The sequence below is a fragment of the Mustela erminea genome, chromosome 21, assembly GCF_009829155.1.
Source record: "Mustela erminea isolate mMusErm1 chromosome 21, mMusErm1.Pri, whole genome shotgun sequence".
NCBI classification, from domain to species: Eukaryota; Metazoa; Chordata; class Mammalia; order Carnivora; family Mustelidae; genus Mustela; species Mustela erminea.
In genome coordinates, this window is record NC_045634.1 from 28,545,950 (window position 1) to 28,573,757 (window position 27,808).

The window sequence follows — 27,808 nt, forward strand, 5'->3', positions numbered from 1 at the left end:
TAGTGCTCACCAAACAATTTATAGGTTTATAAAGTTATCTTTGTAGAGAAAAGAGAACACTGTGTTTTGAAACAAATGTCATATTAGTGGCCTGGATGAAATGTTTGGTGTAAAGTGGTTGAACACTACGTGAGAAAAGGAATAAAATAATTTTCTTTTGCATCCACTTAAATGTTGTCGTAGCGATATTTCGTTATATATTTGTATTTTCACATACTAGATCTTCGAGAATATTTTTCTCTTAATTAGAGAGAAAATAACCATCATGGGAAAATGGATTTCAGTGCATTTTTCTTTATTAATTGACACTCATTAAATACTTTCTGTCTAAAAGGAGTTCTAACTATACCATGAAAAAATAGAGTAGAGTGGGCACGGGAAAATGTACTCATACAAAATTCCCTTTAAGTTTGACATTTGGTTTTACTGACGCCTCTAAATATCTACAGACACTATCTTTAATCAAACATTTTTATCTGCAAAATTGAACTGGAAATTGCTTGTTAATGCCTAGTTAATGGCCCTTTTCTTTCCTAACAGCTAAGAAAAACCTCATTTCAGAATAGAATTAACTAGAAAATGACAATTCTTAGAATTTATAGCTCTTTCCCTTGCTCGTATCCATACCCATCTAAGCTCTTTCTGATCAAATTGAATAAAAGCAACATTTGCTTTAAAGTCAATCTAACCGCATTCCGGGTGTGTATTTGGGCCAGCGTGTACATTATAAAAGGGGGGGAAAGAGTCACTTCTCTTCTACCCCATTTCCTGAATTATGGAAATCAGGTTTTTCTTGATTCTGTCAGGATATAATGTTTCTTTTTCAATGTGTCAGCTAACAATACAATATTAAAATGTCATTTAACTCTTACCGAAAATAAGTATTTATAAATCGTATGGTACTTTATTGCTTTTTCTTAGGTTTTTCTTTTATTTAACTATATTCTGAAATAAAATTTTAACCTGGCACTTTAAAAAGAGTTCACAGAATGTTTGGACACTATAAAATGGCATCAGTCCATTAGGGATAGGACTAATCAATATGCATGAAGGCATTTATTAGATCAGACTTGGAACAAGAAAGTGAAAGGTAAACTATAATAAAAAAGCACACACCTATATATCTTCATGCTTATAAAACATAGTTACTTATTCATAGAGTATTTTTTTAATTTTTAACATGCATTTATTTATTTATTTATTTGACAGAGAGAGAGATCACAAGTAGACAGAGAGGCAGGTGGGGGGTGGGGGAAGCAGGCTCCCTGCTGAGCAGAGAGCCTGATGTGGGGCTGGATCCCAGGACCCTGAGATCACGACCTGAGCCAAAGGCAGAGGCTTCAACCCACTGAGCCACCCAGGCGCCCCCATAGAGTATTTTTTTAAAAAAGTATATTTGTTCCAGTGTTTAACTCTGCTGCTAGCCAAAAGATTCTTACTTTTCTCTTTTTACTTCAGTCCCTATAAATCGCTCACTGCTCTGCCTTATAGCAATCAATAAATCACATCCCAGACATTAGGGCTCAAGGTCCATTCTAAAATAACCAACAGGGTTCTGTCCCTCTAGAAAGTTTGTTTTGTGATATATTGAGTGGAGAGCAGCTAGTGGTGGATGTGTTTTAGAAAGTTGCCTGTGAATGAATCTATTCTTAGTCTTTGCTGCATGAGGAAATTAAAAAGGTTTGTTGAAAAATAAGATTAAAATTTTTATTTTACCCTACAAATGTATTTGTCCAAAAGAATTTATAAGGGATTACAAAATCCTAAGAGAAAGAGAACTATGTTTACATATGTTTGTGTGTTATACTCAACGAAGCAGTGTGGAAAATGGAAAGAATATAGAGTTTTGGAATTAAAAAAATATAGATCAGAACCTGTTCAGTCATTGGGTAAATCCCTTTGCTTCTTTGAGCACTACTTTTCTCAGATGTAAAGTGGGATTAGTAATGCAGACGTCACGAAGTAGGCATCTCCTTCTTGCAGTATGGCTCTCCAGGTATCTTTTAAAAGCTGTCCTTCACATATCACCCGATTACTTTCTATCCATTGTTCACATGTCACCTTAAATGTCATGTCCTTCAACAAAATATTCACGAACTCCCCCTTGCTCATTCCAGAGCTGACTCATTTTTTGTGCTTTCATGGACCGAGAACACTTTTCTTTACAGCAGAAATGGGCAGGCTACAATCCATGAGCCAAATTCTGACTGTCACCTGATTTTATAAATAAAGTTTTATTGGAACATGGCCGTACTCAGTCATGTACATATCCTGTCAATGGCCGTTTCCACACTACAACTGCTGAGCTTGGTAGTTGCAACAAAACTTCATGGCTGGCAAAGCCCAAAGTATTTTCTATCTGGTTCTTCACAAAAGAATTTTGCTGTCCCCTGCTTTAAATGCATTTTATTTTCCAGCAGTACACTATTAGCAAGGGGAGTTATACAATTATCCTCTCCCCTGTTAGGATACAAACTATCAACTCCACTTTAAGGTAGATTGTTTTTCTTGATCTTTACTGCTACCTCATCATCAATCAAGTAAAATGTTTAGATTATAGTTACCATTCAATAAATGCTAAATGAATGAAATGAACACCCAAGTGAATAAATGCATGAACCCAGAGATGGTTCATCTGAGGGTAAAATTACCCTAGTTATACTGTAATGAGCACAACATAAATAAAAGTGGACATTTTCATATGTCATTCCTATATCAGGATAAAATCAATACAGACATAATCTGTTTAAGTATTATAAATGACATGACTATACATTCAACATTGTCTAACCTGCACACAGTATTTTGAAAGAGGACTTGGTTATGAATGAGTAATTCATGAAGCTCATACATTATGGACTTTATAAAACATGCATAAATTAAATAACCATTTGTCCCACATTAAAATACTTCAGTGACATATGAATAATATGTAGGCAAAGGCTAGAGAACTAATTACGATGGAATTACTTACTTTTTATTCAATTACTTTTGGCATCACCTCTGCTGCATTTCTGCTTTGTTGTATATGATTGTTCCCCCGCCCATATCTCTGCTTTGCATAAACAATATATCAGAAAGCATTTTAGAATGAATGCCCAGCAGCTCCTGGCCTTGAAGAGCTTATTCGCCTAATTGTGCATCCCTTGTGGATTTTTCATAATACTTTACAGATCTAATTTAAATACTTTTACAAATTCATCAAATACATTCTCCGAGGCACATTTACTCAGCTTACTTTTGAAACTTCTAATGAATTCTCTCGATATGTAATTTTATACTCAGCATCATGATTTGAATTAAATATTATTGAACAAGGTGTTCATTATTGGATGTGAATTATAATTAGAATGATAGGCAACCTTAACTATGATAATAGTTTTATTCAATTTCCTATGGGACTGCCAGTTTTCAATCCAGTACAAAGACCAATACCCTCTGCTAAAAGTCTGTTATAAGGGTTACAAGTAAATTAAGCAATGTCAGGATGAGCTGCTTAAAAGCTAAGATTAGCAGATACAATTTAACTCTTAAGAGGCAAATAGCAGGCTGTCACGGTGCCACAAATCAGCAGTGCAGGATAGCTGACCTGCTTTATACGCAATTTAGCATCCTGATATTGAGAGATGACCTAGATTTTCTGAGAACCACATGTGAACCCTGTAAATGATGGCTGCGCCCGTCTATTTCACATAAGCATCAACAGCAGCCACAAAGGTGGACGCTAAAGAAATCTGGGCAACTGACACACTTTCTACCAAAATACATTCATGTCTTTATATTATCAGGAGATCCCTTGCATAGATAAAAAAGCTTCTCTCATGGTAGTTGGGGTAGAATTACTCTCTTCTTTTCAAATATTTTAAAACCGTCACTATGCTTAATATGAAAAATACATCTATAAAGGAAGGGTAAAATCCACTCTAATCAGAGATCACTGATTTATTTCTACTCAACTGGCATTTTAACAAAATGCGATACGAGCCTCCGAGAGCCCAGTGGTTTTCAGATCATTGAGGCTGGATTGTGAGGAAGACTGTAATCACCTTTCTAAGTACCTATTGTCTCATTATAAATGACCTAGGACGATGCCTTACACATAATAGGTGTTCATTAATGTCATTTTCTTTCCCCCTTCGTGAATAATTACTCATCGGTCATGGTTTGTGAACACACTAATTCTTCCTCCTTCTATTACTCTATGTCTTCATTTATAATTTAATTGCCTCGTACTAAATGTGCCTTTCACTGGACAACACCTCACCTCAAAGTATCGTTCACCGGTGCTACATTTCAGGAAGAAGAAAGGACTCCTGCCAATATGCTATTCTATAGCTTTTAAATTGGAATTTTCCACATGGCGTCCAGGGGAACTTCAGGGTTTCAGGACACTGGTGCGAACCATGTTTATGACATAGCCTGTCAAAATGACTTGAGAGCTAGAACTGGATCTGCTCATTTGTATTCCACGTCTCCTAGTTCCTGTAATGTGCCAACCTCTAATCAGAACTATTTCCTCTCCTGCAGGTCTCCCTTCTTTTTTTTTTTTTTTTTTTTAAAGATTTTATTTATTTATTTGACAGAGAAAAATCACAAGTAGACGGAGAGGCAGGTAGAGAGAGAGGAAGGGAAGCAGGCTCCCTGCTGAGCAGAGAGCCCGATGCGGGACTCGATCCCAGGACCCTGAGATCATGACCTGAGCCGAAGGCAGCGGCTTAACCCACTGAGCCACCCAGGCACCCCAGGTCTCCCTTCTTGAACGACACAAGCAAGCCCAACCCAATACTGCATCTGCCTCTTTCTCTCTTCCCTCCCAGCTCTCTCCATGGCCCACCATCTCCTGTAATCCTCTGTGACACCAGACCACAGATGAAAGCAAACTTACTCTTCATGTCTTTGCAATATAGAAATAGTCTTCTCTTTCCTCACACGTATTTGAATTCAGGCTGCTGCAAGTGTGAAGACACAGCAGTAATCTTGTTGGAAGGAAGGAAATTTGGGGGCTGGGTAAAAAAAAAAAAAAAATGTCCCATTCTCTACAACTGAAATAAACTATAAACAGTGAAATTCTAAGGTGGTGATAATTCATGCAACTTTCATCAGATCATATTTATTGCTTCTCATACTTAACAGAATACTTTTCCCCATTTCGAAGATGTAGTTGATTAGTACAAGAAAAATAGAAAGATCTCGTCTTAGCACATATCATATCAGACATGACTAATTGGCTTATTTTCATGCATTTCTTTTTGTTGAAGGGAAGGGGCCCAGCATCAGCCCGGGACCCACTTCATCACCCTCAGAATGCATGTCTCCTATGGACTGTTGATTTTAAGGATTTCTCGGGGAAGGCCAAGATAAGAAGCTCCCATCCTTGCTGTGTCTTTTTAAAACTCTTTAAAGAGAGAAAAGAAATTCTGAAAATTCTAGCACAACTTCTGTTGCCTGAGTTACCAGAAAAAAATAAAACCCCTGCTTTTTTTATTCACAGCAGGGTCCCCTGATAGGTGGCAGACATTCCTAAAAAAAAGAAGTGTTTCAGAATTTACAGCAACATGGCAGACTGAGCTGAGGCCGGCTCACTTACAATGCATAGAAATGTTGGATAAAATATAATAAACATTTATTTTATATACATAGATAGACTCAGAAGAAGAAAGAAAAATCCCTAAGTGCTAGAAATAAAGGCAGGAACTACGTTGAGGAGCTGATTCCTCAGGCACTGTGAGGGATAGAGACGGAGATGCAGGTCCTTAATGGTTGGGATCTAGATAGTAATGTCCACTAGAAAAATAACTGGGCTTTCTCAGCTCATAGCAGCACACTGATCCTGATTACAATTCATTCTTAGAATCATTGGATGAAACTGCACATCATTCAAGATGAAGAGAAAATGTTCAGAGTCCAGAGTGCTAAATGTTCAAAGCAACCAGAAGTTTAAAGGGATTATACTCCAAGAAATAACTTTCAAAGATGGCAGCAGACTTATCAACAGCAACTACAGAGTTCAAAAGACAAAGATGTTGGTGCTCAACACCACCAGTCATCAGGAAGAAGCAAATTAAACCACAATGAGATATTACTTCATGGCTGCTGGAATGGCTAGCCTCAGAAAGACAGGAAACAACAAAGGCTGGTGAGGATATAGGGGAAAATGGAATGCCTGTGCACTGTTGGGGGGATAGTAAGTCATTAGTCCAGACGCTATGGAAAACAACATGGAGATTCCTCAAAAAAAAAAAAAAAAGAAAAAGAAATAAAGCTCCCACGTTACTAGCAATTCTGCTTCTGGAAATACATGCCAAGAAAGTGAAATCGCTATGTTGAAGAGATGTCTACACCCCCAGGCTCACTGCAGCATTATTTACAACAGTCCAACCATGGAAACCACCCAACCACCAAAAGATGAATGCGTGAAGATAATGTGGTGTATTTAATACTATTCATCTGTAAACAAAAATTGTGTCATTTGTGACAACATGTATGAACCTTGAGGGCATCCTACCAAGGAAAAGAAGACAAAGTCAAATACTGTATGATATCACTGGTATGTGGATACAAAAACAAATAAACAAAAACTCAGAAAAAGAAGTCAGATTTATGGTTGCCGGAAGTGAGGGGGTCAGGGGTGAGAGAATTGGATGAAGATGGACAGAAAGTACAAATTTTCAGTTATAAGATAAGTAAATACTAGGGATGCCATGCACAGGCACTGGATAAGTACACTTAACTTCCAAAAATATGTTTCAAAACATATTTTTTAGCCTAAAGAGGGTCATTACTCATTAAAAAAAAAAAAAAAAGTTAACTTTTGTGGAAAGCATGGCAATTCTGACTCAAGAGCAATGCCTCAAAGTCTGTGGAGTAAAAATTGTCAGAGAATTGACTAGACCACAAACACAATGATTTTTTGAGTTTATGGTTGATAGATACAGCAGGTAAAAACAACTTAGGGTACAGAGATCAGAATAGCACAATTAAAAAACTGACCTATTGCCCAGAAATAGAGTCTTACTATCAACACTTAGATGATATATAAGTTATGCAAAAAGACAGCGAACACACTATTAAAGAAAGAGAGAGAGAAAATCTCTGCATTTCCCAAAGAATTGACTACAATGGAATAAAATGTGAAATCAATAACAGAAAGTAATCCCCAAATAATTATTAGTTTCAAGATTTAAAAATCCCAAACTAAATAATCTCTGGTTCAAAAAAAAAATAACCAGAATGAAAATTAAGGAATATTTAAATGAAGTCTGTGAACTACCATATATCAAAGGAGATTTATAGCTCAAATGCATCCAATAAAAATATGATAGGTTGAAAATAACCAAGCCAAGAATTAATGTTAAAAGAAGGTAGATAGAGTCAAGATGGCGGAGAAGTAGCAGGCTGAGACTGCTTCAGCTAGCCGGAGATCAGCTAGATAGCTTATCTAAAGATTGCAAACACCTGAAAATCCATCGGCAGATCGAAGAGAAGAAGAACAGCAATTCTGGAAACAGAAAAACAACCACTTTCTGAAAGGTAGGACCGGCGGAGAAGTGAATCCAAAGCGACGGGAAGATAGACCCCGGGGGGAGGGGCCGGCTCCCGGCAAGCGGCGGAGCAACGGCGCACAAAATCAGGACTTTTAAAAGTCTGTTCCGCTGAGGGACATTGCTCCAGAGGCTAAACCGGGGCGAAGCCCACGCGGGTTCAGCGTGGCCTCAGGTCCCGCAGGGTCACAGAAGGATCAGGGGTGTCTGAGTGTCGCAGACCTTGCGGGTATTGGAACGGGAAAGCCGGCTACAGAGACAGAGCCGACAGTAAGCTCACAGCTCGGTGTTACCTTGAACTGGTCGCAGGCTCGGAGAGCTCGGAGCGCGGCCGGAGGTCAGGCAGACGGGAGTAACTGGCGCTGTTCTCTGAGGGCGCACTGAGGAGTGCGGCCCTGGGCTCTCGGCTCCTCCGGGCCGGAGACCAGGAGGCCACCATTTGTATTCCCGTCCTCCGGAACTCTACGGAAAGCGCTCAGGGAACAAAAGCTCCTGAAAGCAAACCCGAGCGGATTACTCACCCCGGCCCCGGGTAAGGGCGGTGTAATTCCGCCTGGGGCAAAGACACTTGAGAATCACTACACCAGGCCCCTCCCCCAGAAGATCAACAAGAAATCCAGCCAAGACCAAGTTCACCTACCAAGGAGTGCGGTTTCAATACCAAGGAGAGCAGCAGAATTCCAGAGGAGGAGAAAGCCAAGCACGGAACTCATGGCTTTTTCCCTGTGATTTTTTTTTTAGTCTTGCAGTTAATTTAATTTTTTTCTTTTTCATTTTTTTGTTTTTTTCTTTTCTCGCCTTCGGGTAAATTTTTTTTTTTTTTAACTGTTACCTTTTTCTTTTTTAACGATTTTTTACTAGTTTATCTAATATATATATTTTTTCATTTTTACATTTTTCTCAGGTGTCTTCCTTTTTTTTTTAAATTCTTTTCTTTTCTTTTTTCTTTTCTTTTTCTTTCTTTTTTCTTTTTTTTTCTTTCTTCCTTTTTGAACCTCTTTTTATCCCCTTTCTCCCCCCTCATGATTTTGGATCTCTTCTAATTTGGTTAAAGCATTTTTTCCTGGGGTTGTTGCCACCCTTTTAGTATTTTACTTGCCCCTTCATATACTCTTATCTGGACAAAATGACAAGACGGAAAAATTCAACACAAAAAAAAGAACAAGAGGCAGTACCGAAGGCTAGGGACCTAATCAATACAGACATTGGTAATATGTCAGATCTAGAGTTCAGAATGACAATTCTCAAGGTTCTAGCCGGGCTTGAAAAAGGCATGGAAGATATTAAAGAAACCCTCTCGAGAGATATAAAAGCCCTTTCTGGAGAAATAAAAGAACTAAAATCTAACCAAGTTGAAATCAAAAAAGCTATTAATGAAGTGCAATCAAAAATGGAGGCTCTCACTGCTAGGATAAATGAGGCAGAAGAAAGAATTAGTGATATAGAAGACCAAATGACAGAGAATAAAGAAGCTGAGCAAAAGAGGGACAAACAGCTACTGGACCACGAGGGGAGAATTCGAGAGATAAGTGACACCATAAGACGAAACAATATTAGAATAATTGGGATTCCAGAAGAAGAAGAAAGAGAGAGGGGAGCAGAAGGTATACTGGAGAGAATTATTGGGGAGAATTTCCCCAATATGGCAAAGGGAACGAGCATCAAAATTCAGGAGGTTCAGAGAACGCCCCTCAAAATCAATAGGAATAGGCCCACACCCCGTCACCTAATAGTAAAATTTACAAGTCTCAGTGACAAAGAGAAAATCCTCAAAGCAGCCCGGGAAAAGAAGTCTGTAACATACAATGGTAAAAATATTAGATTGGCAGCTGACTTATCCACAGAGACCTGGCAGGCCAGAAAGAGCTGGCATGATATTTTCAGAGCACTAAACGAGAAAAACATGCAGCCAAGAATACTATATCCAGCTAGGCTATCATTGAAAATAGAAGGAGAGATTAAAAGCTTCCAGGACAAACAAAAACTGAAAGAATTTGCAAATACCAAACCAGCTCTACAGGAAATATTGAAAGGGGTCCTCTAAGCAAAGAGAGAGCCTACAAGTGGTAGATCAGAAAGGAACAGAGACCATATACAGTAACAGTCAACTTACAGGCAATACAATGGCACTAAATTCATATCTCTCAATAGTTACCCTGAATGTTAATGGGCTAAATGCCCCTGTCAAAAGACACAGGGTATCAGAATGGATAAAAAAACAAAACCCATCTATATGTTGCCTCCAAGAAACTCATTTTAAGCCCGAAGACACCTCCAGATTTAAAGTGAGGGGGTGGAAAAGAATTTACCATGCTAATGGACATCAGAAGAAAGCAGGAGTGGCAATCCTTATATCAGATCAATTAGATTTTAAGCCAAAGACTATAATAAGAGATGAGGAAGGACACTATATCATACTCAAAGGGTCTGTCCAACAAGAAGATTTAACAATTTTAAATATCTATGCCCCCAACGTGGGAGCAGCCAACTATATAAACCAATTAATAACAAAATCAAAGAAACACATCAACAATAATACAATAATAGTAGGGGACTTTAACACTCCCCTCACTGAAATGGACAGATCATCCAAGCAAAAGATCAGCAAGGAAATAAAGGCCTTAAACGACACACTGGACCAGATGGACATCACAGATATATTCAGAACATTTCATCCCAAAGCAACAGAATACACATTCTTCTCTAGTGTACATGGAACATTCTCCAGAATAGATCACATCCTCGGTCCTAAATCAGGACTCAACCGGTATCAAAAGATTGGGATCATTCCCTGCATATTTTCAGACCACAATGCTCTAAAGCTAGAACTCAACCACAAAAGGAAGTTTGGAAAGAACCCAAATACATGGAGACTAAACAGCATCCTTCTAAAGAATGAATGGGTCAACCGGGAAATTAAAGAAGAATTGAAAAAAATCATGGAAACAAATGATAATGAAAATACAACGGTTCAAAATCTGTGGGACACAACAAAGGCAGTCCTGAGAGGAAAATATATAGCGGTACAAGCCTTTCTCAAGAAACAAGAAAGGTCTCAGGTACACAACCTAACCCTACACTTAAAGGAGCTGGAGAAAGAACAAGAAAGAAACCCTAAGCCCAGCAGGAGAAGAGAAATCATAAAGATCAGAGCAGAAATCAATGAAATAGAAACCAAAAAAACAATAGAACAAATCAACGAAACTAGGAGCTAGTTCTTTGAAAGAATTAATAAAATTGATAAACCCCTGGCCCGACTCATCAAAAAGAAAAGAGAAAGGACCCAAATAAATAAAATCATGAATGAAAGAGGAGAGATCACAACTAACACCAAAGAAATACAAACTATTATAAGAACATACTATGAGCAACTCTACGCCAATAAATCTGACAATCTGGAAGAAATGGATGCATTCCTAGAAACATATAAACTACCACAACTGAACCAGGAAGAAATAGAAAGCCTGAACAGACCCATAACCAGTAAGGAGATTGAAACAGTCATTAAAAATCTCCAAACAAACAAAAGCCCAGGGCCAGACGGCTTCCCGGGGGAATTCTACCAAACATTTAAAGAAGAACTAATTCCTATTCTCCTGAAACTGTTCCAAAAAATAGAAATGGAAGGAAAACTTCCAAACTCATTTTATGAGGCCAGCATCACCTTGATCCTAAAACCAGACAAGGATCCCACCAAAAAAGAGAGCTATAGACCGATATCCTTGATGAACACAGATGCGAAAATACTCAACAAAATACTAGCCAATAGGATTCAACAGTACATTAAAAAGATTATTCACCACGACCAAGTGGGATTTATTCCAGGGCTGCAAGGTTGGTTCAACATCCGCAAATCAGTCAATGTGATACAACACATCAATAAAAGAAAGAACAAGAACCATATGATACTCTCAATAGATGCTGAAAAAGCATTTGATAAAGTACAGCATCCCTTCCTGATCAAAACTCTTCAAAGTGTAGGGATAGAGGGCACATACCTCAATATCATCAAAGCCATCTATGAAAAACCCACCGCAAATATCATTCTCAATGGAGAAAACCTGAAAGCTTTTCCGCTAAGGTCAGGAACACGGCAGGGATGTCCATTATCACCACTGCTATTCAACATAGTACTAGAGGTCCTAGCCTCAGCAATCAGACAACAAAAGGAAATTAAAGGCATCCAAATCGGCAAAGAAGAAGTCAAATTATCACTCTTCGCAGATGATATGATACTATATGTGGAAAACCCAAAAGACTCCACTCCAAAACTGCTAGAACTTATACAGGAATTCAGTAAAGTGTCAGGATATAAAATCAATGCACAGAAATCAGTTGCATTTCTCTACACCAACAGCAAGACAGAAGAAAGAGAAATTAAGGAGTCAATCCCGTTTACAATTGCACCCAAAACCATAAGATACCTAGGAATAAACCTAACCAAAGAGACACAGAATCTATACTCAGAAAACTATAAAGTACTCATGAAAGAAATTGAGGAAGACACAAAGAAATGGAAAAATGTTCCATGCTCCTGGATTGGAAGAATAAATATTGTGAAAATGTCTATGCTACCTAAAGCAATCTACACATTTAATGCAATTCCTATCAAAGTACCATCCATCTTTTTCAAAGAAATGGAACAAATAATTCTAAAATTTATATGGAACCAGAAAAGACCTCGAATAGCCAAAGGGATATTGAAAAAGAAAGCCAAAGTTGGTGGCATCACAATTCCGGACTTCAAGCTCTATTACAAAGCTGTCGTCATCAAGACAGCATGGTACTGGCACAAAAACAGACACATAGATCAATGGAACAGAATAGAGAGCCCAGAAATAGACCCTCAACACTATGGTCAACTAATCTTCGACAAAGCAGGAAAGAATGTCCAATGGCAAAAAGACAGCCTCTTCAATAAATGGTGCTGGGAAAATTGGACAGCCACATGCAGAAAAATGAAATTGGACCATTTCCTTACACCACACACAAAAATAGACTCAAAATGGATGAAGGACCTCAATGTGCGAAAGGAATCCATCAAAATCCTTGAGGAGAACACGGGCAGCAACCTCTTTGACCTCAACCGCAGCAACATCTTCCTAGGAACAACGCAAAAGGCAAGGGAAGCAAGGGCAAAAATGAACTATTGGGATTTCATCAAGATCAAAAGCTTTTGCACAGCAAAGGAAACAGTTAACAAAATCAAAAGACAACTGACAGAATGGGAGAAGATATTTGCAAACGACATATCAGATAAAGGACTAGTGTCCAGAATCTATAAAGAACTTAGCAAACTCAACACCCAAAGAACAAATAATCCAATCAAGAAATGGGCAGAGGACATGAACAGACATTTCTGCAAAGAAGACATCCAGATGGCCAACAGACACATGAAAAAGTGCTCCATATCACTCGGCATCAGGGAAATACAAATCAAAACCACAATGAGATATCACCTCACACCAGTCAGAATGGCTAAAATAAACAAGTCAGGAAATGACAGATGCTGGCGAGGATGCGGAGAAAGGGGAACCCTCCTACACTGTTGGTGGGAATGCAAGCTGGTGCAGCCACTCTGGAAAACAGCATGGAGGTTCCTCAAAATGTTGAAAATAGAACTGCCCTATGACCCAGCAATTGCACTATTGGGTATTTACCCTAAGGATACAAACGTAGTGATCCAAAGGGGCACATGCACCCGAATGTTTATAGCAGCAATGTCCACAATAGCCAAACTATGGAAAGAACCTAGATGTCCATCAACAGATGAATGGATCAAGAAGAGGTGGTATATATACACAATGGAATACTATGCAGCCATCAAAAGAAATGAAATCTTGCCATTTGCGACAACATGGATGGAACTAGAGCGTATCATGCTTAGCGAAATAAGTCAAGCAGAGAAAGACAACTATCATATGATCTCCCTGATATGAGGAAGTGGTGATGCAACATGGGGGCTTAAGTGGGTAGGAGAAGAATCAATGAAACAAGATGGGATTGGGAGGGAGACAAACCATAAGTGACTTTTAATCTCACAAAACAAACTGAGGGTTGCTGGGGGGAGGGGGTTTGGGAGAAGGGGGTGGGATTATGGACATTGGGGAGGGTATGTGCTTTGGTGAGTGCTGTGAAGTGTGTAAACCTGGTGATTCACAGACCTGTACCCCTGGGGATAGAGTATTATGCCTCCATCAGAAAGGATGAATACCCAACTTTTGTAGCAACATGGACGGGACTGGAAGAGATTATGCTGAGTGAAATAAGTCAAGCAGAGAGAGTCAACTATCAGATGGTTTCACTTATTTGTGGAGCATAACAAATAGCATGGAGGACATGGGGACTTAGAGTGGAGAAGGGAATTGGGGGAAATTGGAAGGGGAGGTGAACCATGAGAGACTATGGACTCTGAAAAACAATCTGAGGGTTTTGAAGGGACGGGAGGGTGGGAGGTTGGGGTACCAGGTGGTGGGTATTATAGAGGGCACGGATTGCATGGAGCACGGGGTGTGGTGCAAAAATAATGAATACTGTTATGCTGGAAATAAAAATAAATAAATTAAAAAAAATAAAAAAAAATAAATAAAAAAAAAGAAGGTAGATAATGAACAATAAACTCAAGAAAGTAGAAAAAAATGATATCAGAAATTATTTTAAAAGAAAAAGTCTCAAGGGGATCCTGGCTAGCTCAGTCAATAGACTGAGCAACTCTTGATCTCCAGGTAATGAGTTCAAGCCCCACTTTGAGTATGGAGCCTAATTAAAAAAAAAAAAAAAATTAAACTAAATGAAGCAAACAGCTAAATAAAAGAGAAAGTACTCAAAAATTGAGTGCATAAAGAGAAAAAAACCTTGGTTACTCAAAAATAAGAATGAACAAGAAAAACTTTTGAAATTTTATGAAAGATACATAGAAGTAAAACAAAAAGATGAAATTCATTAATTAGGAAATGCAAAGAAGACAACGTTATTGTTATAGGAATGTATAAACAATGACTACAACAGGCTTTTTTTTCTATTATATAAGAAAACATGAGGAGGGGCGCCTGGGTGGCTCAGTGGGTTAAGCCGCTGCCTTCGGCTCAGGTCATGATCTCAGGGTCCTGGGATCGAGTCCCGCATCGGGCTCTCTGCTCAGCAGGGAGCCTGCTTCCTCCTCTCTCTCTGCCTGCCTCTCTGCCTACTTGTGATCTCTGTCTGTCAAATAAATAAATAAAATCTTTAAAAAAAAAAAAAAAGAAAGAAAACATGAGGAAAATGGACAGAGGAATCATTAGTTAAAAAACACAATGCCTACATAATTTTAAAACTTCCAACACACACACACACATACACACACCCCCCAAATGGTGTAAATTTTATTCATACTGTTCGGGAAAATAAAATAAATGGTCAGCGTTACCCAACTCTTCTTTAAATTTGAAATATTAGGGATACCTGTGTGGCTCAGTTGGTTAAGCATCTGCCTTCAGCTCTGGAAATGATCCTGGGAGGGAGTCCTGGGAGGGAGCCCCACATCAGGCTCCTTGCTCAGCAGGGAGCCCGCATCTCCCTCTGCCTGCTGTTCCCCCTGCTTGTGCTCTCTCTGTCTTCTTCTCTCTGACAAATAAATAAAAATCTTTTTTAAAAATTGAACTACATTTTTTAAAAATAATAATAAATAAATAAATTTAAACTATTAATACCTATACTACCCAAGAAAATTAGAATGGAAAATTGCTGATGATTACTTTTTTTTTTAAGATTTTATTTATTTGTTTGACAGAGAGAGAGATCACAAGTAGGCAGAGAGGCAGGCGGGGGTTGGGGGGGAGCTGAGCAGAGAGCTCAACATGGGGCTCAATCCCAGGACCCTGAGATCACAACCTGAGCCGAAGGCACAGGCTTAACACCGTGAGCCACCCAGGCACCCCAAATTGCTGATGATTATTTAAGAAAATCTTTAATTACTAGCAGCCACCTCAAAACAATGTTTAAGTAAGTTTTCAACTTACTTAAACCTTTATTTTTTGTTCAACTTTCAAAATTTGTTAAAGTAACGCCAAGTAATCCCATTAAGAGAGAGGGGGAGACAAACATGTAATCATCTGATGAGATGCAGAGAAATAATTTCACAAAATTCAGTATTTTTTATGATAAATATTAGCAAATGAGGAAATGGAATGAATTTTTAATAGGTTACAGGCATTCTAACAAAACCCAAGGTGAAAAGTGTAACTGGTGTGCACTCTAGAAAGCTCCCCATGGCCTCTTTCATATGCGACTGAAGAGATTAGATATTGCAATAAGTCAAGAAAACACATTTGTTATGAGGATAAAAAGGAAGAAAAATCTTCATTCATTACAGATAATATGATTATCTTCAATGAAAATATAAGAAAATCCATACTCTCTACTCGTAATGGAGTTTAGTATAGTTCCTGGGCATAGAACCATTCCTTTACACTAACAGAACTATTGGATAATTTAGTGTATAAAAATATCCATTAATAAGAGTAATAAAACCCCTCTAAAAGAAGAAGGGATAAATTTTATACAGAAGGTGCAAAATATTTATGGAGAAATAATGAGATATTTGAAACACAGAAAGTAAAACACACACGCACACAAAACTAAAAACAAAAACAAAACCCAAATAAATAAAATAAATAAACAAACAAAAAAAGCTTTTCTCCAAGATGATAAGATTAAATATTTAAGTTGTCCTTGTCATCACATTACTCTCTATAATTAATGTAACTGCAATAAAAATTTTCACAGTGTGTGTGAGTGCGTGTACACACACAGGTATGACTAGTCTAGCAGACCCTAAAATTCATTCTTGGAAAGTAAAGCAAGAAAACACCAAAGAGCAAGGATAAAGAGAAAGGGCTGCCTAGTCTCCTGCTTTACACGTATTCTCTGTATTGGTTTAAATTACTAGATTATTTAAAATTGTTACTACATTGTAAAAATAAATTAATTAAAACCTATGCAGTGGCAAAAGGTTAAAAAAGAACACATTAAGAGAACAGATTCAAAAGCCCAGAGACATACCTACAGGTGTCTGAAAATTTGGCGTATGGCAGAAATGGAACTTTGTAGCAACGAGGAGAAGTATTCCATAATTAAGGAGACTTCGGTTATCCATATAAGACAAGATAAAATTTGATCCCTCGTTCACAGAATGTAGAAAAAAATAAATGTCAAATATCTTAGCAGATGCTGTGGGCACCCCAACCATATTCTCAGGCATCCAAGGTCAGCACATGCCCATATGTCCTATACAAGCATCTGGATGCTGCCTGTGGCCTTTCAGTGCCCTATGAGGCGGTGGTGGTGGTAAGCAGAAAATGCCTCAGAGAGAACAGCCCTGGGAAGGATCCTCAGCCAATGAAAGAAGAACAATGGGTTTCCATGTCTGCCTCTCAAGGACAACTCAAATTCTACATTCCCTCTTGTGGTTCCAAAGAAGGATCGAACCACAGTGGGCCCAGATCTGTGACCTCTCTGAAAATGTCTCATTTATGGGGTTCCCTCTTTTTCCAGTCTCACACTCTTCATTTTCTATCAGTTCTGCTTGAGCTCAGCTTCCTCACAAGCTTATTGCAATTTAATTACTGTCTCGGGGCTTGCTTTGAGGGAAGTCTCAACTAAAATATTTATAATATTTTCAGAAAACATATAGCAATGTAGAATATTATAGATGAGAAAGAATTTGTTAACTAGACATAGAAAACATACACGTAGCCAAATTACACCATTTAGTCTAATTTATAAGTTTAATAATTAAAGTCAAAATTTCATGTGAAAATTATATACACACACACACACACACACACACACACATAATCAACAAAGATAAAAAATATATAAAGACTAGGAAAAGGTACTAGCTGCACATATAATTAACCAAAGGTTAGTATGCAGACTGGATAATATTAAGTAAAGAAAGAATATAAAACATGAAATATAAAAATAAATATAAATATTAAAAAGGATATAAAATATAAAAAATGAGTAAATGATAAAAAAAAAGACAATTCACAGAAAAGAAGCTCACAATTCACTGATGGAAATATATATTTCTCCTTTTTTACAGGCAGGTCATCTGAAATTTGGAGGAGGAAAATTATTTCCTCGAGACCACAAAGCTAGTAAATGGCAGAGGAAGGATTCACACTTGGATATATTAAAGTTCTAAGCTTATACATTACCAACTCACTTCATTACAGCACATTAAAGTTCATGCCATTAGTTCTGCAGCTTCAGGGGTGCCCTAGTTGAGAGGTTAGGATATGTACATAGGACTCAAGTAATCATGAAGGGCTTTTGTCTCCCTCAGACTCCTTACTTAGGAATATCCTAAAGGTTATAATCATGCAGCCAAAAATTGATCATATAAACAAGTATTGCTAAATGGAAATAAATGGTATCCCATAGCTAGCATTTTAAATAGTGAATCTATTCAAAATTCCTCATAAAATTTTTCTGAGGAAATTATTTGAATCTCACCCTTTTCCGAGGTAGGACCTCGGGTTTCTTTGTTACAATGATAACCACCCAAACACGAGGCTCAAGATTCTGCAAATTTCACACCAAATATGACCCTACCTACAAAGCAGTTTGGCTCTTTTTTAAGAGAACAGAACCTACTGAAATTAGAGATGATTTATATCTAACTCAATAAATACTTACTAAGCATGTTCTGTATACAAAAATGTAGAAAAGTTACTTCCCGATCCGCACTGTTGCTTATCTATTCAGCCAGTAGTCCAACCAAGAAAACATACACAACCACAATAAGAAAACATACACAACCACAAGAAGAAAAGCATGGGAATTGTCAAATGATGGCACATACAGAATGATGTTAGAAAGTGGAGGTTGGGCTTTTCATTTAGCTACTGAAATATCATTTTCATGAATAAAATCCAGATACCCACACAGAGAGTTCCTGCAATCTGGTCTGTTAAATATAGGTAATCGCTGACATAAAGGAAAAAAAATATTTGAAGCATAGAAAATCCATACAATGGCATAACCTGCAGCCACAAAAAATATTAGAGCAAGATAAGCTGATTTAATATAAAATGAAATGAATGTGAATGTAAAATGCAACATAAAATGAAAAATTATGAATTCTATGTTAATATTCACTGTGTGTTTCTGCTAACGAGCATGTTTTCCACTCATAACTCAACCTACAAGTTAGTATGAGACCTCTAAAATAGTGACTTGCAGGGTACCTGGGTGACTCAGTCAGTTCAGCATCCGGTTCTCGATTTTGGCTCAGGTCATAGCTCAGGGCTGTGAGGTCGAGCCCCTGGTCAGGCTCCTCACGGAGCACAGAACCTGGTTAAGACTCTCACTCCCCTTCGCTCTGCCCCTCCTCTACTTGTGCTCACTCTCTCTCCCCTGTCTGTCTCAAAATAAAATAAAATAACACAAAATAAAGTAAAATAAAATAGTAACTTTCTTCTCCCTCTTCAGGTGCAGACAGACTCCTGAAATAAGGTGACATAGGTGGTGATGGTTTATTGCTCTAGTTCTTACCCAATCTCCTCTTCCATTTTTAATTTGTTCAGTCATAATTAAACTGATGTTAATCAAGTGTCTGTTATCTTCCAGACCCCATGTTAAGGGCTATATATGTACGGTACTGAATAGAACATAGGTAGAACATTGAAGAGTATAGCGTATTATTATACACTCCGATAAACATGTCAAATGGCAATCAGTGGTTTATACTATAATGGAAAATGATGCAATGCTCTAGAGGGGATAATGGTGATTTATTTTAAATGGATTATTCACAGGAGGCCTCACTGAAAAATATTCCAACCAAGAGCAAAGATTGAGAAAACTCATTCCAAGCAGAGGATAGACTAGAGCATGCATGAAGGTAGTGAGGCAGGACTCTGCTTGGAACCAGTGTGACAAAAGGGAGGCACAGGGAGAAGGAGGCGTGGCTAGGTGGCTAACGGATAGTGGGAAGTGGGGTGGAAATTCTAGAAAGGAAAGTGGGGAGCACCTTATGCAAGTCCTTGAAATTGGGCTGTAGGTATTCCAAGTGAAATCACAAACCATTAAATGGTCCCAATCAGAGATATGATTGGTTTTCTATTTTAAAACAGACGTAGTGTGTAGATAATGGGTTGGAGGGAGCCAAATCTGCAAGTGAGATCAGTCAAACTCACAGCCATCCCTGGAAAAGATGGTGGCAGCGTGGCTTGGGGGGCAGTGTCCATAAAGATGAAGATACAATGACGGATTTGACACCAAATAATTTGGAAATGGAACTGACTTGACTTCCTATGAGAGCTCCCAAGACTGAATTAGAATTAGAGATCAGAATTAGGCAATTCAAGTCAGAGAATTAGAATTCAGGAATTAGGATCAGAAAATGAAAAGGAGAATTCTCTGAGACTACACCAGTAGTCCAATCTTGACACAATTCTGCTGAAATATAAAAGCACACTCTTACTGGGAATGGGTCCCACATTCATTATGACCCTTACTCTACACCTCGCCTTTTTTTTCCATCAGCAGTAAATCCTAGTTAACAATGAAGACTTCTTTCTGTACACTGCCATTGAGATCATCATCAAATTATCCTGCCCTGCTCTGCTTGTAATCAGACTTCTTCTCTTCCCAAAAGAGGACAGTCCAGATTATATGTCCACTGAATGCATTTGTTTTCTATTACATTCTCAGTTCCTGCTTTGCGAGGCTCATTGCCTTACATATTCCTACCTTCTAGTCTTATTTCCCCACATGAACCATCAGAACACAGTTCTTCACTAACTGTGTAAATAATACTCGGTTGGCCATCAGATCAGACTGAATCCAAAGTAAGGTGTACTTAAGTAATTTCTGAACAAGCAATAATCATTTTCAGAAATATTTTTGTTTTTCATGTCTAATAAACTTTTTAAATTCTATTGTTCAGTGTCAACAGAGAAACTTTAAATTAGTTGAGTACTAAGTTTAGAAAATCCTTTTTTCAATACCAGGTACGTTTCTAACTTTCTCTGAATGCAATTCCTCTGTTCATCGGTTTTACTAATGCTCACCCTGGAATCAAGTGTTCAATAATTCATACAAAATAATTTTTGCCAGTTACTTTCTTGGTGGATGCATTGAATAGTTATTCTATTAGCATATAATCCCTCATTTTCATATTCTTGACTGAGTAATTATTTTAGACATCCTCCCAATAAAATGCATTTGATGTCTTTTGCTAAAATCACTTCAACAGTAAGATTAGGTTCACATTCTGCACCTGAGACCTCCCTTCTCACTCTAGGAAAAAAATGTATATTAGAAACAGTCTTGAATATTTATTTTAAATTTCTCATATATTCATATGCCAAGTGCCCTATGTCTTTTATTGCCTGATCTCGGTTCCCTAATCAGTAGTATCATGATTATATCCTCAGTCACTTTCTCTGAAAGAATCTGTTCCATACGTTTGGTAATTTGCCTAAAATCTTAGTAAACTGTATATGCACTTAAAAATTTAATTTACTTGATTATTGGTGCCATTTATAATACTTTAAAGCTACATATTATTATTTAAATAAGAAACATAACTTCTTGAACTCTTATCAGCTGTGCTAATAACTCATAAATTGTCATGCTTTCATAGCCAAAGAATTTTTTATTACAACTGCAATACCTTTCTTTCCCAGCAATGACCGACCCAGCAGCATTTAACAAGACTATAAACACCTGGGGTGCCTCGATGGCTCCATGGGTTAAAGCCTCTGCCTTTAGCTCAGGTCATGATCCCAGGACCCTGGGATCGAGCCCCACATCGGGCTCTCTGCTCAGCAGGGAGCCTGCTTCCCCCTCTCTCTCTGCCTGCCTCTCTGCCTACTTGTGATCTCTGTCAAACAAGTAAATTAAAAAAAAAAAAAAAAAACTAAAAAAAAAAAAAAGACTATAAACACCCAATCAATCAATCAGAAAAACAAGTCGTTCTGTTGAGAAAACAAAGGTGGTGAATCTTCAGCAGGTTTTTCAAAATCAAAGTTCATAAACGTCATTTGTTAAGCATATCAAGGTGCACACTCGTGAGGCAAGATACCAAGGGTCTGGAGAGGGACTTACGAACCCACCTCTGCAGCACACACCATCATACCAACGTCTGAGGACCATGGAATTAGACCAGGCCACCAAACAGGTGTTAAATAGCTCTGGTACCGGCCACTAGAAGGAGGATGGAATTAATCCACTGACCCAATAGAAGGGTGTGTTGCCGATACAAAAATATTTCCTACAGAAATCATATTTCTTTTCCTGCTATAGTTTAGCCCATATGCAGAATGGCAAAAACCTGTGGAATTAGAGTAAAAATGAAAATCTTGTAAAAATAACCGAGTAAAGAGTTACCTTAAAATTTGCGGAATAGAGCATCAAACACAAAATTACAAACACTTATTTCATCAAATGAGATTAAGACATGGTAAGTCTAATGCTAGCGGCTGCCTCTTGAAATTAAATGGTATTGTCTGTGGTGACCTGGAATTCCCGTGATGTAAAGAGTGATGGAGTCCCAGGCCCCTTGCTGAGAACATTGCCTATAATTCTACCTCCCTCCTGGCCTGCGGGTCGTTATTGTGTAATCAAGGAGATATCAAGTTATTCCACTGATGCTTCTTTTCCATTTTTCTGAAATTTGTCCTTTTCTTGTAAGGGTGATGAGCAAAATTCTGAGTGCAATATCGCTGTGCCTAAGGACCATGCTTTAGAAGACGAAAAGACAGGTGTGATGAAACGGTCCCTTTACCCCTGCGTGTATGCGGAAGCAGAACTCTTATTTGTAGGGTCTGAGGCCACTGCAGATGTTCTTTTGTGCCTTAAAATTCAGAGAGCTCTCACCCACACCCAGAATGACCGCACCTACTTGAGAAGAAGAACCCATCTGACACAAGATATGGTTAGTACGTGTTTGAAGAATTAATGGAGGGATAAGTAAATGAGGTAACACAGCAATAAACAATTGGAACAATAAAGTGAAGGTGTAGCTAAATTATGATGACACAGAGGAGGATCTCTAATGCCTACAAGCCCTGTAGCCCTTTGTACGTTACATCAATGTCCTGTCCTCGTTCAGGACAAAACTAGGGTGCTCTTAGCCGAATGGCAAAAACAGAAGCGTCATTGGCAACAGAATGGGTAGAACCAAAGTATGCGGGCTTCTGGAAAAGGAGGAAATTTATGTCCTGAGCTTGACCTGATGCCATGGTAATATAAAGTTGAAGCTTATGGAGAGATCAGAGTGGGAGAAAAATATTTACAACTTGTATACGAACACAAGGGAACGCCCCATGGCCCGGGGGCTCTCATCCCTCTGTCTTCAAACCCTAGCACTGGGGTTCTCTTCTTCCCTGTTTTACTTATGGGAAACGGAGGCTTTGCCCAGGGTCAGGCAGCGATTAGTGTATATGCATCCCCGCCCGTTAAGAAATTCTTTCTGGGGGCGCCTGGGTGGCTCAGTGGGTTAAAACCTCTGCCTTCGGCTCAGGTCATGATCCCAGGGTCCTGGGATCGAGCCCCACATCGGGTTCTCTGCTCACTGGGGAGCCTGCTTCCTCCTCTCTCTCTGCCTGCCTCTCTGCCTACTTGTGATCTTTGTCAAATAAATAAATAAATCTAAAAAAAAAAAAGAAATTCTTTCTGAACATTTGTGAACAGCCAGCATAAAACGCGTGTCTGCCTGACGGCAAAGTTCACTTTTCATCTCCTTTTCCACACGGCCTCTCCCCCACGGGTAGCATAGTCTGCAGACTGGAGGTAAAGTGGAGTCCGATGGAAAGGAGGCCGGGGATCAGTGCTGCGTGCCTGTTACTGCGGGCACTCTCTCTGCCCCATAGTCCCCCGACAGTCCTGCCACAAGAGCACAGGGAAATAAAACAGGAATAACTGTAGATTCTCAGTGTTTGTAGGAAAAAGAACATGGTACAAGATCAAGGTGTGCCACGTCCATTTCTTACATTAAAAATAAATAAAGGAGGGGCACCTAGGTGGCTCCGTGGGTGAAGCCTCTGCCTTTGGCTCAGGTCGTGATCTCAGGGTCCTGGGATGGAGCCCCGCATCGGGCTCTCTGCTCAGCGGGGAGCCTGCTTCCTCCTCACTCTCTGCCTGCCTCTCTGCCTACTTGTGATCTCTGCCAAATAAACAAATAAAATCTTTAAAAAAATAAATAAATGAAACGAAGATCATTTAATGATTTCTGCGTTCTCAGCATCTAGGATCCATGCACGGGTGGAAAGGCAGTTAGTCCCATCTCCTGCTTTCCAAAGTCATATAAATTTGAACATAGTTTCCAGGGGGGGAAGCACTAAATATAATATCCTGAAAAATGCTGATTTTAAAAAGTTCAGTGTATTTTCCTTCCAGCAACTCCATCAAGCACTCCACCTTGTCCTTTGGAGCCTCTGTGCATGCTGTGCTGCTCTGCTATGTTGTTTTCCTAACTCTAAAGCTATACGATCCAGAGACCCTCACATTTTTTTTCTTTGCCCACTCTATCACTTGACTAAGCACATAGGAATTTCTTCCACATCTGAGAAGCTTCCATTTCATACCTGGATATGCCAATAATAATATATTCTCAAAAACATAATGATGTTCAAGAATTACCTCTTTATTGAAATGCACTGGGAAGCAATTTTGTGTACATAAACAGAAACTTAAGAAAATTTCAGAAACCTACGATTCACATAGTAACGATGGATGGCCAAATATTACAGATCCCAGCTCTGGTATACTGATAAGACGTTTAAATATCTAGTTCTGTCAGTGATGCGGGAAAAGTAGCATTCACACACGCTGCTGGTGTGAATTTAAATAAGAAGAGGTACAAATGCTTCCAGAACAGTCTGACAGTCATTAACCACATGGACAATTTAGGTCTTTCTAGTGGATTCACACACTTAAAGTATATAAAAATACATTTGGTACTAGGATCTTTCACTATAGAGTGTTTATTAAAAATAGTCAACTGTCCACTAGTAGAAATAAAATACAGTCATGTAAAATACGTAATGGGATAGTGGTATGTAGTAAATAAGGACTATAAAATAAAATGGAAAGATGTCCATAGTATATTATAAAATGAAAGAAAGTAAATTGAAGAACACATTTTATAGCACAGAAATTTTAAAAAAAAAATTATCTGTGTGTGTGTGTGTGTGTGTGTGTGTGTGTGTGTGCGTGTGTGTGTAGTTGAGTATATACAGAAAAATGTCTGGATAGGAGCACCTGGGTGGCTCAGTCCGTTAAGCATCTGCCTTTAGCTTGGGTCTTGGTCCCAGGATCTTGGGATCAAGCCCAGCATCGGGCTCCCTGCTCAGTGGAGAGTCTGTTTTACTCTCCCCCTGCTTGTGTGCTCTCTCTCTCTCTCAAATAAATTAATGAAATACCTTAAAAATTTTTAAAAAGAAAGAAAATGTCTGGATAGATACCCATCAAGCCATTAATGATTGCTTTTGGAGAATGTGCTTGAAAGAGCTGGAGTGGGAGATTTCACTGTATTCCTTGTAAACCCCTGTATTACTTAATATTTCCATTGACATGTCTTACTCTTGTATTTAAAAAAAAACCCTCAAAACCATATAGAGTTAAATGATGTACATTAACATTCTCATAGATACAACTATGAGAAGATCTATGTCCAAGGATATGCATTTGAGGCAATCTGTTTCTTAAAGCATGAAAGAAACCACTTGGGTAAGCAAATATGGGCATTTAAAAATTTGTGAATCACAAAGACCTATGATCACCCACAATCCATGAAAGTATACATGGTGCTCTCTCCTTTCAAAGCTACCTCGTGAAATTAACTTCTAGGAAGGGAAGATACTGTGATGTCACAAGCATTTTCTCTCTCTTAATGATAGAAAATGGGGTATTACATCTACAGAGAGGATCTGCTTCCGGGCACCACTGTCTCTGTGTTATAGTTCTAGTTCATCATAGCATAAGAGTACAATGTCATACTCTTTTTTTTTTCTCTTTTTGTAGGAGCAAAATTAGATTGAACAGAAGTATTGAAACACTACCCATTATTTTTTCCCTCAGACTTGAAAAGTAACCAAATTACCTCTTCACTGTGTATTCCGTGACGTATGCTAATAACTACATCTGAAAATATTAACAATAGGGTCATTGGTCTTATCAACACCTTATTTCTCCTCCAAATTTCAATGTTGATTTAGTCTACATTAGAAAGCTTACTTTATGCCATTATTTCATGTTGGTGTATGCTTGTATAAACATATTATCTGACAACAAATAAATTATCCTCATACCTTCCCCACTTCCCATTGATTATCTCACTCTTGGTCTGGGGCCATGAATCTAGGGCTTTTTATTTGTTCTAACTGATCAATTGACTCTTAGTTTCTTAAAGGCTACATCTTGCTAGCTGTTGTTTGTTAAGTCAGGTCATTATAACTTGATTTTGTAAATGCAGCTTCAAAAAGGGGGAAAAACCATAAAAAGGCTCAAGTTTTAGAAAGACACGTTTCAACATAATTACAGCAGGCGAGGACAAAATGCCGACCTTATGAATCTGAATAGATTGCCTATAATCACATTAATGCAATTGTAGCCTGGACTTATAAAGCATCCTTGATGAAGATTGAACATGCTTTCTCCTACCACACCAGCCATAGTCTATCTTTTTTAAAAATAGAAACAGGAATAAATGCCATCGTAATTTTGCTCTCCCTTTTCTACTTCAATCAGTTTCTACATCATTAAGATTTTCTAGGTAGGGGGTATTATTGTCTCATGCTGGAGGCTTTTAAAGATTTCTTTCTATAACAGCATCACACCTGGCAACTGCCAGGAGGTGGGTTATGACTTCAAGTTTTGTTCTCATCCCTTGAAGGCTAATAGGACAACTAATAGGTCAGGTGGGATATTCGGAAATGTAATTTTTTAAATTGCTTTAAGTACTTCTGACCAAAACCCATTAACCTTCACACATCTCTACCAGGAAAGCAGAAAAAGACTCTTCTGAGGCTTGGCCATACTGTGCCAGCCAAGTGCTCTCGGCCCTTTGCGGCAGGTCTGGTGCATTTGTGATGATGAGAAAGATGCCCATTGTGGATGCTCATGTTTTGCAGATTAGCAACTGAGAGAAAAACAAAAAATAAGCAAAAAACCAACCGACCAAAAAAAAAAAAAAAAAAAAAACAACCCAAAAACAAACTTGATCTAAAAGGCAAGCATATACTTGTTTGTGGGCTTTAGTTTTTAACAAACACAATCTAAGTTTAATTCTAATTTAATTAGCTAAGATCATAAAAAGATTCAAGGTTATTTCAAGGTTATCTTCCATTATCTCAGTTTATAAAGTGAATAGCCCTGGCTGAAATTCTAGAAGTAAGCATAATCATCTTGGCAAATGTGAGTGTGAAATTAAACATCAGCGAAGATGCTGTTTAGTTTGCATATTTACTCATATCTGTGGTGGAAATTTATCCATACATTTGACAGACATGAAAATCTTTATCTTGCTACAAAGTACCTGGAAAGGTGAAATATTCCCCTTCACACTCAATTTTCTTTTACGTAAATACAAGAAAAAACACCCTCATCAGATCAACCGCTGTTCTTAGCTCGTCACTGGTAGGCTCAAAGTTCTGAATTAATTCATAGTAATCACATCCTAGATGGAGATGTGGTAAGCTTTGATGACTGGCTAACAAAGGAAAGATTTAATGCAGCTACACGTGGCACAGAACATAGATAAAATGTCCAATTACACAGAAATTTAGAAGTACTGTTATTTTTTCTCGAAATGGCAAAGGGAATAATCTCAAAATTTAAAGAGGTGATGTTCTAACAAAAGCAATTTATAGACTGAAAATTTTGTGTGGTAACATAATGTAGACCTCCAAATTACCCTTGCTGATTTATATTTAAAATAATGATGTGACCCTCCATCTTCTGAACCTGCCGCCAAACACAAGCTCCTCTAATTAGCTAAGTAGATTTGAGGCCCCTCTTTTATTGGGTGAGTTCCAACTTTATGTGAGTTGGAATACTGCCAGTATCTAAAATCATCAGAAATAGCTGAGTTAGTCTCAAAAATATTAATAGGTACTCTAATACTGCATGTATGATTACTTTCTAATGCTACATATGTTCTCTAATGCCTTTTTGTGAACAATGAATGAATATTCATAAAACTGAACAGACACCAATAAACACTGGACAGGAATCTTAGTAATGGTGTATACAATGAACTGATCAAAGAGTCAAAT

At 38.2% G+C, this 27,808-nt stretch overlaps 1 long non-coding RNA gene across 1 annotated transcript in view; it reads right to left on the minus strand.

Moving 5' to 3' along the window:
• Nucleotides 1-4,939: 4,939 nt before the first annotated feature.
• Nucleotides 4,940-27,808, minus strand: part of LOC116581878 — a 1,012,116-nt gene continuing 989,247 nt past the window's right edge. The window contains exon 5 of the long non-coding RNA XR_004282281.1: nt 4,940-5,003. This is a non-coding gene — a long non-coding RNA (uncharacterized LOC116581878). The remainder of the gene's footprint in view (nt 5,004-27,808) is intronic.